Source organism: Phyllostomus hastatus, unplaced genomic scaffold (genome assembly GCF_019186645.2).
Source record: "Phyllostomus hastatus isolate PE091 unplaced genomic scaffold, TTU_PhHast_1.1 phas_scaffold_46, whole genome shotgun sequence".
NCBI lineage: Eukaryota > Metazoa > Chordata > Mammalia > Chiroptera > Phyllostomidae > Phyllostomus > Phyllostomus hastatus.
In genome coordinates, this window is record NW_025334032.1 from 33961957 (window position 1) to 33972440 (window position 10484).

The following is a 10484-nucleotide window of genomic DNA, read 5'->3' on the forward strand; positions in this document are numbered from 1 at the left end:
TTTATAATATGTGTTTCAGTGAACATGTTAACAATGACATTTTTAAATTCCATATAATTTTTTTTCCATTTCAAGAGGTATAGACAACTTCCCCCAGAAAAGGGTTCCCCCACCTTCTGAAGAATATATCAAATACATTTTATGTTTGGGGTGTTTTTATATCATGACTCCACTAACATCTACCCAACAACTAACAAATGACTCCTCAGTTTCCTGTGATCACCTATTTAGCATTTTATTTCTCGAAATGCAATAAATCTTACAGTCATAATAATTAAACTTAATGTCTTTCCTTATATTCCTTATCCTTCTCCAAGTCCTCTCAGCCCAGCCATGCTCTAATTAAGAACTGGGGGGCAAAAGCAGGCATTTTGGCAAGTTGCTTTTCAATACTTGTTAACATTGTTTCCCTCAAAGAAAAAAAAAGCAAGCTATAGAAAGTTTTTTTTCTGGGATTCTTACTTTCTCTGCTCTAATAACAGGACTAGTTCAAAGACATGGTACAATATCAAAATCAATATTATAATAATAAGACTCATTTTTTTAAATTACTGAACATTAGAATATAAATGCTCCTCAACAGATAATGGAGGAGCTACACCTGATAAACCCATCCTAAGTTGAAAATAACTTCAGTGGAGAAGGCATGTAATACATCGAACCTACTGATCATCATAGCTTAGCCTCACCTTCCTTTAACGTGCTCAGGACACTCCTGTTAACCTCCAGTTGGGCAAAACCATCTAACATAAAGCCTGCTTTGTAATACAGTGTTGAATGTCTCCTGCAGTTTATTATGCATGTCACTTTTACATCATCCTAAAGTTGAAAAATCATTGTCAAACTGTCGTGAGTCAGGGACCATCTGTATAATTGAATGGCATAAGAACTGCGTGTAGTCTCAGCATAAAGGCCCAGCAGATGGTGGGAAAATCCAGGTTGGGAAGGAAGACAGGCTCCATCAAGCCCGGAAGGAAGCATGTGACGTACTGGATACATGTATTCCACATACATAAAGCCATGATTTCACTTCCTAGAAATATGTTGTCTTTCCATTATCATCTTTTCTTCCCCCAAAAGGAAACGTAAAAACCCAAAATGCTATCTCTGTTAAGCATTCAAATCATCCCCAATGCCCATAAATACACAGCTAGATATACCCAATGTTTGACACATACATAAAATTGGCTCAAGAGAGAATAGATGAGAAAGATCATGACTATAATTTAAATGTTAAACTAGGTCAATCCAGAGAATAATAAAACAGATGTGGTTCCTCACAGAATTATTGGAAAACATTTCTCTGTGATGCTGCGATCTCAAATGGGGGAGAACTATAGTGAGAAATACGGCGATTACATCTCCTGCTGGACACCATAGGGCGCCATGATCACGCCCTCCCCTGAAATATACGGAGCCTTTTCGTGAGGGCCCCCACGACCTCAGGACCCATGAGAAAACTTTTCTGGGATCTCTGTACAAGAAACAATTCTTACTTTCATTGTTATCTTACAGACACAATGATTCTTTCAACTGCTTGTTTCTCTGTCTGCTCCAGACACGGGAACGTCCAAGCCTAAGTACCAATCCTCTTTTACAAGTGGACATGAACTTCTGTCACGCTTTTGTCCGCTAATCTTCCACTTCATTTGAGTGTTACTGTATTACTTCTCCCCTCATACCGCATGTATGTCTGAAAGACAACTCAAATTCTGTCTCTTTTTAAAACGTATGAATCAAAGGACATACATATAAAAAATAAATGGTACATTTGGATGTTTTTAAAAGAGAACCTTTGTAATTCTTTAAAAGATAGGAGCATTCCCTAGTCCTGCTCTCCACGGGAATGTTTATCATACAGTTTTTTTTTTAATATTTTATTTATTTATTTTTAGAGAGGGAAGGGAGGGAGATAGAGAGAGAGAGAGAGAAACATCAATGTGCGGTTGCTAGGGGTTATGGCCTGCAACCCAGGAATGTACCCTGACTGGGAATCGAACCTGGGACACTTTGGTTCCCAGCCCGCGCTCAATCCACTGAGCTACGCCAGCCAGGGCTTTATCGTACAGTTTTATAAGCAAAGTTTGTTTAGCGATACGAAAGAAAGTATGTTATCAAGACAACTTTATAGAAAGTGAGAATCTAGTTCTTTATAACTTTTTTGTTTTAATCTTTGATCAACAGTTAAATATAGCCTTACTTTCAGGCTACCATACTTGCTTGAAGTTTTTCCTACCGTAATAATTGCACATTCTTAATCTCTCCCCTTTTCCTGAACTCATTTTTGGAGGTCTCAGCCTTTTGTCTCTTTCCCATCTACTCCTCCCTGCCTTGCACTCACACTGGTCTTACAGCCGTGAGTACCATCGATATGCTGGCAAATCCTCCGTCTGTACTTCCAGCCTAGACCACTCCTTTGACTCGTATATTCAACTGACTGCTGTGCATCTCCATTTGGATACCTAATAAGTATTTCAAACTCAGTTTTTCTAAAACCAAAGTCATGATGGTCCTCTCCAAATATGCTGCACCTGTGGCCTTCCCTATGTGAGCTGTTGACAACTTGTTCAATCCTACCAGTTGCTCAGGCCAAAGCTCTGTAGTTATTTGATTCCTATCTTTCTCTCCCACTCTGCACATACCCCATCAAGATATTAAGATAATTCCAAGACTCAATCAAGTCTTACCACTTTTCGCCACTATGCAAGTCACCTACGGTTCATGGCCCTAGATCTTCTTGCTTCCAGCCCAGCCTCCCCACAGCCTCGTCTTCACGGGAAAGCCAGAGGGAGCCTTTTACAATACAAGTGAAGTCATATTACTTCTTCGTTTCAAACTGTACAGTGGTGATTCCCCACTTCGTCTGTAATAAATCTGAAGTTGTAACAAACAATGTTACAAAAGACTCCGCAAGTTCCAGCCCCTCCATTGCTTCTCTGCCTTCTCTACTTCCCCCTCCCTAGCCCTGTCCCGCCCCACTGGCCGCCTGGCTGTGCAGACACCCCCATGACCTCAGGGCCCGTGTTTACAGCTGTTTCTCTCTACCTGGACTGCTCTTTCCCCAAATATTTCTTAGCAGTTCCCTCGTCCTCTTTAAGTCATATCATCTTCACAAAGTTTCTCTACTCGATGACAACCTGTTTATCCCTGTATCCTTCCGACCTCCTCCCACCTATCTTTCGGATCTTTGAATTCCTTTTATTCTGCTCATTTTAATTTTTCCATAGCACATATCACATTGCGACATAAAATGTAATCCATTTATATGTTATGTTTATTGTTTCTCTCTGTTTCCCATCACTGGAATGGAATGTCCGGAAGGATAAGAACCTTTGTTTTGGGCTTTGATGTGCTCCGAGCGCCTAGAACAGAACTCAAAACATAGTCCAATTCTGGACTGAATTGATAAAGGTGCATAATAGGATTAAGGAATTACAATCCTGTGAAAGTTTAACAAAATGTACTAATGAAACCAAACAATGCAGCTTTGAACGTCTTTATATCTGTCTCCTCATGGGGCTATATGAACATTTCTTGGGCATAGGTGCCTTTTTTAAATTATAAATGCATGATTAATGTTAGATATATCTGCTTCCACTTTTGTTATCATTTTTTCTTTAATTTTTAGGAATAAAAATGTTAAAACGTTTCCCTAAGGATTCTTACCATACATTTTTAAAACACAAGTTTTTAACACTGTAACTTATTACAACATACCAACTTCACCTCACTGTGAATGGCAGCCAAGATGGAGGAACCTAACCCTCAAAGGACTTTATTCAATGTTTTTGGCCAAACTGCAGTTCACAACCCACAACCTTAAGAACTTAATGGTTACCCAAGCAAATTTCCTTCTGAGGCACAAGAACAAAATGGTATAGGTCTGTTTATGGAAATTTTTCAATACTCTTCATAACAGAGTGATTATGTATAATTAAAAGAAAAATCTGAAATATATGCTCAGTATCTGAAATCAGAACAGGAAAAAATGCCCTGTGTTCTCACTTGAATCCACAGGTACTTCACTTTCTGCATGAAATAAAAGCCATAATTTTATTTTCAATTTGCTACCTTTTTGAAAGCTATGAATAAATATGATTAAAACTGTCAGACATCCCTAAATTGAAATACGAATCGTGAACCCAAATCAAGAGCCTTTCATTTTCTGCCTTAATGAAGGGGAACACCAGCAGGTAAAACAATGAATAATACATGCACATAAATCCATTCACATACATACTGATCAGTATTGACACATTCTTTTCAATGTCTTTCATACCCATTCTTTCCATTCTATTCTCCTGCCGCTGCCCCCTGCAGGTCTGGCTCGCATCACTTTCTACCAGTTTCAATACAATTACGCCTTCTCTTTCTCCTTGCAGACTTCAGGCTTCCCGCCTCTTTAATTCGGACAGTCTTCTCAAGTATTATTTATACATGTAAATACCTACAATGAAAAACATTATCTTTGGCTCTCAGAGTCCTCTAAGGATCAAGCCCCAACATACGTCTTCAAACTTCCTTCCTGTTGTCCTGTTGGTGTTACCATAGAATTCAACTCCAATCAGGGCGGGTCCTTTTATAACAGGGTCCATGCCAACATCCACAAGGACGATGACAGGCCCATGTGGTACCCTGGCTAGGGTCCCCGCACTGCGTTGAGATGCCCTCCACACCCCACCTCCACTGCCTTCTACGAGCTCAGATCCCACACTCAGGACCTGGCTGAGCTTCCTGGAAAACCCTTTCATCTCCCAGACCACCGTCCTTCAGAAAATATGCAATGTCAGCCAACATTTAATACGGCCTCTTCCCAAAATGTAACACATGCAGGTTCATGCAGGTTTCTGACTACCCGTGCCATGGGTTTTTGAAAGCGTTATGACTGCAATATAAAAATTTTAATGAGTTTTCTACAAGTTAGGTGTTTTGAGGTCTTATCTGGCAGCCTGACTCTCAGAGTTAAATAATTCTTTTAGTCTATTTCAACACTGAATGCATTAAATGACATTAATGCATCAAAGATAAACCAATTTCAGCTTGCACAATTAAGCAAGTGCTACCAAAGATTCCTCTGAGTCTTGTTTGTATTTGTATCATGTGACTGGTATATATATTAGGCACCTGCAAAATAATGTTACCAAAGAAGGTATGTTTCATCTGATGGTACAAAGGGGAGAACTCCTAAGAGAAGTCAGTGCTTAAAACCAGGGAGGCTCAATACTTGTATCATAAATATAGCAGAAGACAATTAAAGTCACTTCCACCCAATTGAAAAATGTCATGATTGTTAGTTAAACGTGTCTTTGAATTTGGACAAAATACGTAGAATAGTCAAAGCTGGACATTAGCTAGTTCTGCCCACATTTTTGATTGGGGTGTATAGTCCATGGGCAGTGTCCTGCTGTTTCCATCCACACTCCCGACTGGCATGTGCAGCAAACACTGTTACACCCAGCACCATCTGCACCCATCGCAGTCTTCTTTATTAACACAACTCCAGTTTTGTTGAGATGGCAACATGCTCAGGAAGGAGGGAAGCTTCCGGTGGTTAATCATGACTGGCCCCAGCCTGTCACAGTACTCCCTTCCATTCCCCTCCCCAGACCGTGTCAGAGAATGGTTTGGCAGGAGGCGGAATACCTAATGCTGAGCAGTGAGGTGCAAAGGGAAGCCTTCTGGAACCTCCTGGGGCAAAATTTCTACCCTATAAAAAAGAAAGATGCAAAGCCCTGATACCACTGAGCATAAAATCAGCCCTGGAACTACCTGTCTCTGAACTTCTTTTCGTGTGAGATTCTAAGCCTCCATTACCAAAGCTGCATTTAGCATGATGGTCCAGTTGTACTCTAATTCATGCATCTTACTTGACTTGCTTGCCTACCTGCAAGGCCATTGTAATAAGTGTGTGCATTTTACTGTATCCCAGCATTGACATTTGCGTAGTTTTTCTTCATCGTTACCTGATTTTCTTTACTTTCATTTGGAAATTATTTTAGTGTAAGTTACACTGATTTAGATGAAAATGTAACAATTAGGAGATAAAATATACGTTGGAAATTTTTTATGTCTAAATTGTAGCGACAACCACCACCACTTAATTAAGGTGGACTAAGCTGTCCCTGTGAGTGAGAAATCTAGCAAATGCCCTGCTTATGCACATTCAGGTAGTTCAGGTGTCAGAAATAAAGGCGTGCTTTCTGCGAAGCACGTGCGCAAATCCCTGCGAGCACACAATTTCCTTCTCTGAAATCCGAAGCATCCTTACCTCCTGCAGATACTGAGAAAACTGACAAATAGCTTCTGACAAATAGGCAACTATTCTGCAGCAACATGACACTGGGAAACATCTACTGCGGCAAATAGCATTTTATATTGAAGAAAATACACTGCGTTTTCACATTGCGGGTCAAGCTTATATACTTCATGATCTCACATTTGAGGAAAAGCTTTTCTCTTCCTTTTTCCTTTATAATACCCTGGTAACAACCTCAATCAGAAATCCAAGGGGTAACTAAACGATATGCAGTGGCAGTTTTAAATTAGAAAATTGTCCCCTGGGTGGCCCTTTTACTGTGACTGTGCACTTCAGTTTGAAGGGACAGCAGTGGTCACAGAAGATGTGCCGCAGACTCCGTAAGGGGCCCACACTCTGGAAACAGGAAGGAGAATACAAGGTCATTCAAACATGAAATAATAATGTTACAGGTCTATCAGTGGGGAAACCACTACCTATTTGAGGGGTAAGGTAATTCCGCTTTGACTCCAAATAGATAAAATTGTTGCCTAAAATCCGTGAAGCATAATTTAACAAAAAAAAAAAAACAAAAACAAACAATGCCTAAAGGAAGATTAGCTCCTGAAGGGAAAACCCACTGTGCAGTCAGCAGACTCCTCGTGCTGGACGGCAGCCACCAGGCAGCAGGGAGCTGGGGTTCAGATCCAAAGGACCGGAGCAAACACTCACAGGTAGGGCCCAGGCTGGCCTCTGTCACTTCGGTATACAACTTGAGAGTTTCAAAACCCAGTGACCCAGCAGAGACTTAATAAGAACTGAAGCACTAGGTTTGAGCCCTGAGGCTTGTATAACGTTTGTGTTACTGTCGCAATAAGCCCCTCGCACCAATACAAAAACAGTAAACATCCATTAAATTCTTTGCAGCAACTGCCCACTTCTTCAAAGGGGATTTCACTTTTATCTTGAACAGATGGCGAGCCTATCGCAGTGCGTTCTTTATGGCCAAGCATAATAAACATTGTCTGGTTTAATCATTCCAAAACCAATTAAAACCTCGACATTTACTTTAGTAAAACATAGCTACAATAAGAAAGTAAACATGGACAAACACAGTCAATTTATTGCCCCATCTCTTGAGAAAAATTTGAGATAGGACAACGGGTTAATAGAAGAAATAACTTACCTCTCTTTAGCTGTGCATTTCCACTTCAGCTCGCGATTAAAGGGCCATTGGCCAGCGATGTAAGAGTTCCTTTCTCAAATCTGCACTGAAATTCTCTAATGATAAGCCACAATACACACACAACAAAGCACTAATTTTAAAACCAAGATTTCTATCACAGAACATAAAAGAATAGAGCTAATGTTACTCCAGCACAAGTCTGAGTTTGTTACCTTGTAGCTACTCAGAGCCTAGACACTGAAAACTTCCTGCGTCTCAGACACTGCAACATGTGACTGCCATACATTATTTCATTTCGTCTTCTTAACAGCCTATCACGAAGGCACTAATTATCATACCATTTTACAGATCAAGAAACTGTCTTCCTGAGGTTAAGCAACGTTCCCAAATCACACAGTAGTATACGGAAGAGCCAGGCCTTGTGTCCACGAGCTTTGATTTCAGAAGACTGAAAGCTAGAAACTACTACACTTTATTTCCTCTCTAAGAGGGAATGAGTTCTCAAGCCCTTTTAGAGAAACAAAATTAAAGAGAAAGCTCTTTAAACCTAAGTAGTGCAAGAACCAATTATTTTTATGCACTGCACCAAACAACTGAAATACTAATCACACATCATTCTCATTTCTTCACTAAGGCATAATGAGAAAGTCTTTCTAATTCAAATTATTATGTATGCTTAAAAGAAATAAAATGACTTTATGCATATTCTGTAATTCAGATTAGTTAAAAATATGGATTTTAAATATTCATATTTCAGGTTTTTCATACATCCTATAAAATATGAATTTGAAATAGTACAAATGTTGCATTAAAATGCAAATGAGAATCTAATATATCTGAAATTCATCACCAGAATGCATGTATTATTGATATATGACCTAACTAGCCAGGATTCTAGGTTCTTGACAAAGCATTTACAGGCATGGCCCCAACTGGGACACGGGACTTTCAGTGTTGAAATTGCAGAAGGCCCAGGCAAACAGCAATAAGTTGGTTATCCTAAGTCTGAAAGAGCATCAAGTACCATGGAAAACCACTGTCCAGCCAAGTTGCAAATATCTGGAAAAACATCCTTAAGATGTGATTCAATGATAGGAAAAAAATGCATGTGAAATTCTATACTGTCTTGTGAAACTGGGTGATTATAACAGTTCCTGTTTAACGAGGCCCCAAATTTTTCCTAGAGATAGAAAATAACTAAAAAAAACCAGACAGACAAACAAACAAATAAAAAACCTATTTGGTCCAGGACCATTCTCCTAGTGTGAAATACATACATATTTTTAGAACATTTGAATGGTCCAATACAATGAAATCTCTCAACTCAGCTTCGCTTGCCCTGAGAGGTTGAGGCACCACCCAAAGTTATCATCCGTCTGTGCAGCTGTAACTGGCACATCCAATATTTACTACTTTAACATATATTTTATGCATATTCTGATTAAGGGGATGATAACTACAAATTCATCAAATTTATGATATCTTGCTGAAATTATCTCACTACGGTGCATCCCAGGAAATGTTCTGCCATGCATAGCCCAAATGGCTATGTTTATGTTTTATTGCTGGTACTTACTAGATGGTAGCAAAGACATTTCAATTAAGTCAAGGCTGAATCTAACAGGTTTCGCTCTTTCATGGCCACAGCAAATGAAACTAAGTTTGGACTCAGCCCTCTCATGAATTTGTTCCAGTGACAACAAACTAAATGAGGCAAGCAAATTAATTAATTTAATTTAGTTGCTGTTGGCTCATTATCAAGTTCATCACAACTAAAAGAGAAATAATTTAAAATGCAAAAAGAAATTGCCTTTTTAGTTGTGGCATGGATCTTAGTAAGATAATATTAAGTGGGGGACATCCCAAAATATTACATTCAGCATAATACCTTCCTAGAAAGTTAAAGTCCACTGATAAAAACCATACTTTTAAAGGGATACATACGAATCTATGAAGCCATAAAAGGAGAAAGTAAAGAAATAGTTCTCGCAGAAATTGGTAACTCTTATCCCAGGTGGTTGGGAGAAGAGAACCATGTGTTTAGTTTAGGGTTCTGTATCCATACAGCCTATTACATATTTTACGTGAAAATAAATAATATATAAAGGAAGCCAAGCCAAGAGAGTGTGCCATTTCCCCAATTCTGAGCTTTAAAAATTTTTTTAAATAAAACATAGGTAAAAACTGTTCTCCATACTACATTCACATGAGAAAGGAATAAATGGTAACTGTAACCTAGATTACGTAGATTGAAAAATATTACTTAGAAGTGTCAAAATGATAGATAACCTGAGTAAAAATTCTGATGCATTGATCAGAGGATGTACCAATAAAGTGAAACTACTTTTTAAAATAATAATAATAATACATAGGCTTCTCACTCTACTTAAATTCTAACTACTAAAGTCAGAGGCAACAGGTAGAAGGTGCAAGTTAATCTTCCTCTCACCATTGTTTCCTTCTCCATTTCAGCCTACATATCTCGGATGCGTTCTCTCGGGATTTCAGAGCTTCGTATTGTCCACAGAACCAAGACCAGGGCAGGAGCCCCTAGTGCAGGCTGGGTCTGCCTTCTCCCTTCTCTCACCGCCTCCCTCTCTGAAACCCACACGGCTGCTTGCCCTGGGCCTGCGGGTGCCTGGGCCTGCGGGCCTCCCTGTCCGTCAGCATCTCCTCCTTCCCCACCAGGTCCTGCCTGCACCAGGGCCGCCACATCCACCAGTTACTGTCTGACTCTGCCTCCCTCCTGTGCCCCAGAGCACAGTGTGTGTACCTTCGTAATGGAATTTACCAAATAATACACTGAGTTGTTTTTATTTTTGCATTGCCGATCTCGCAACATTGTAGTAGCTCTATCAGTGAGGTAATAAACAGTTTTGGAAGGAAAAAAATGGCCAAAGCGTATGCTATGCCTTCATAAAGGTTACAGTATGGAATTACTTACATTCCTGTCTCACTTGTCCCACTGGATAATAAGAGACCGTACCAGTAGATTTTACCTTTGTGTGTTTTCTAGTACTTACCACAAGGAAGGTAATTAACTAATATTACCTTTAAATCGAC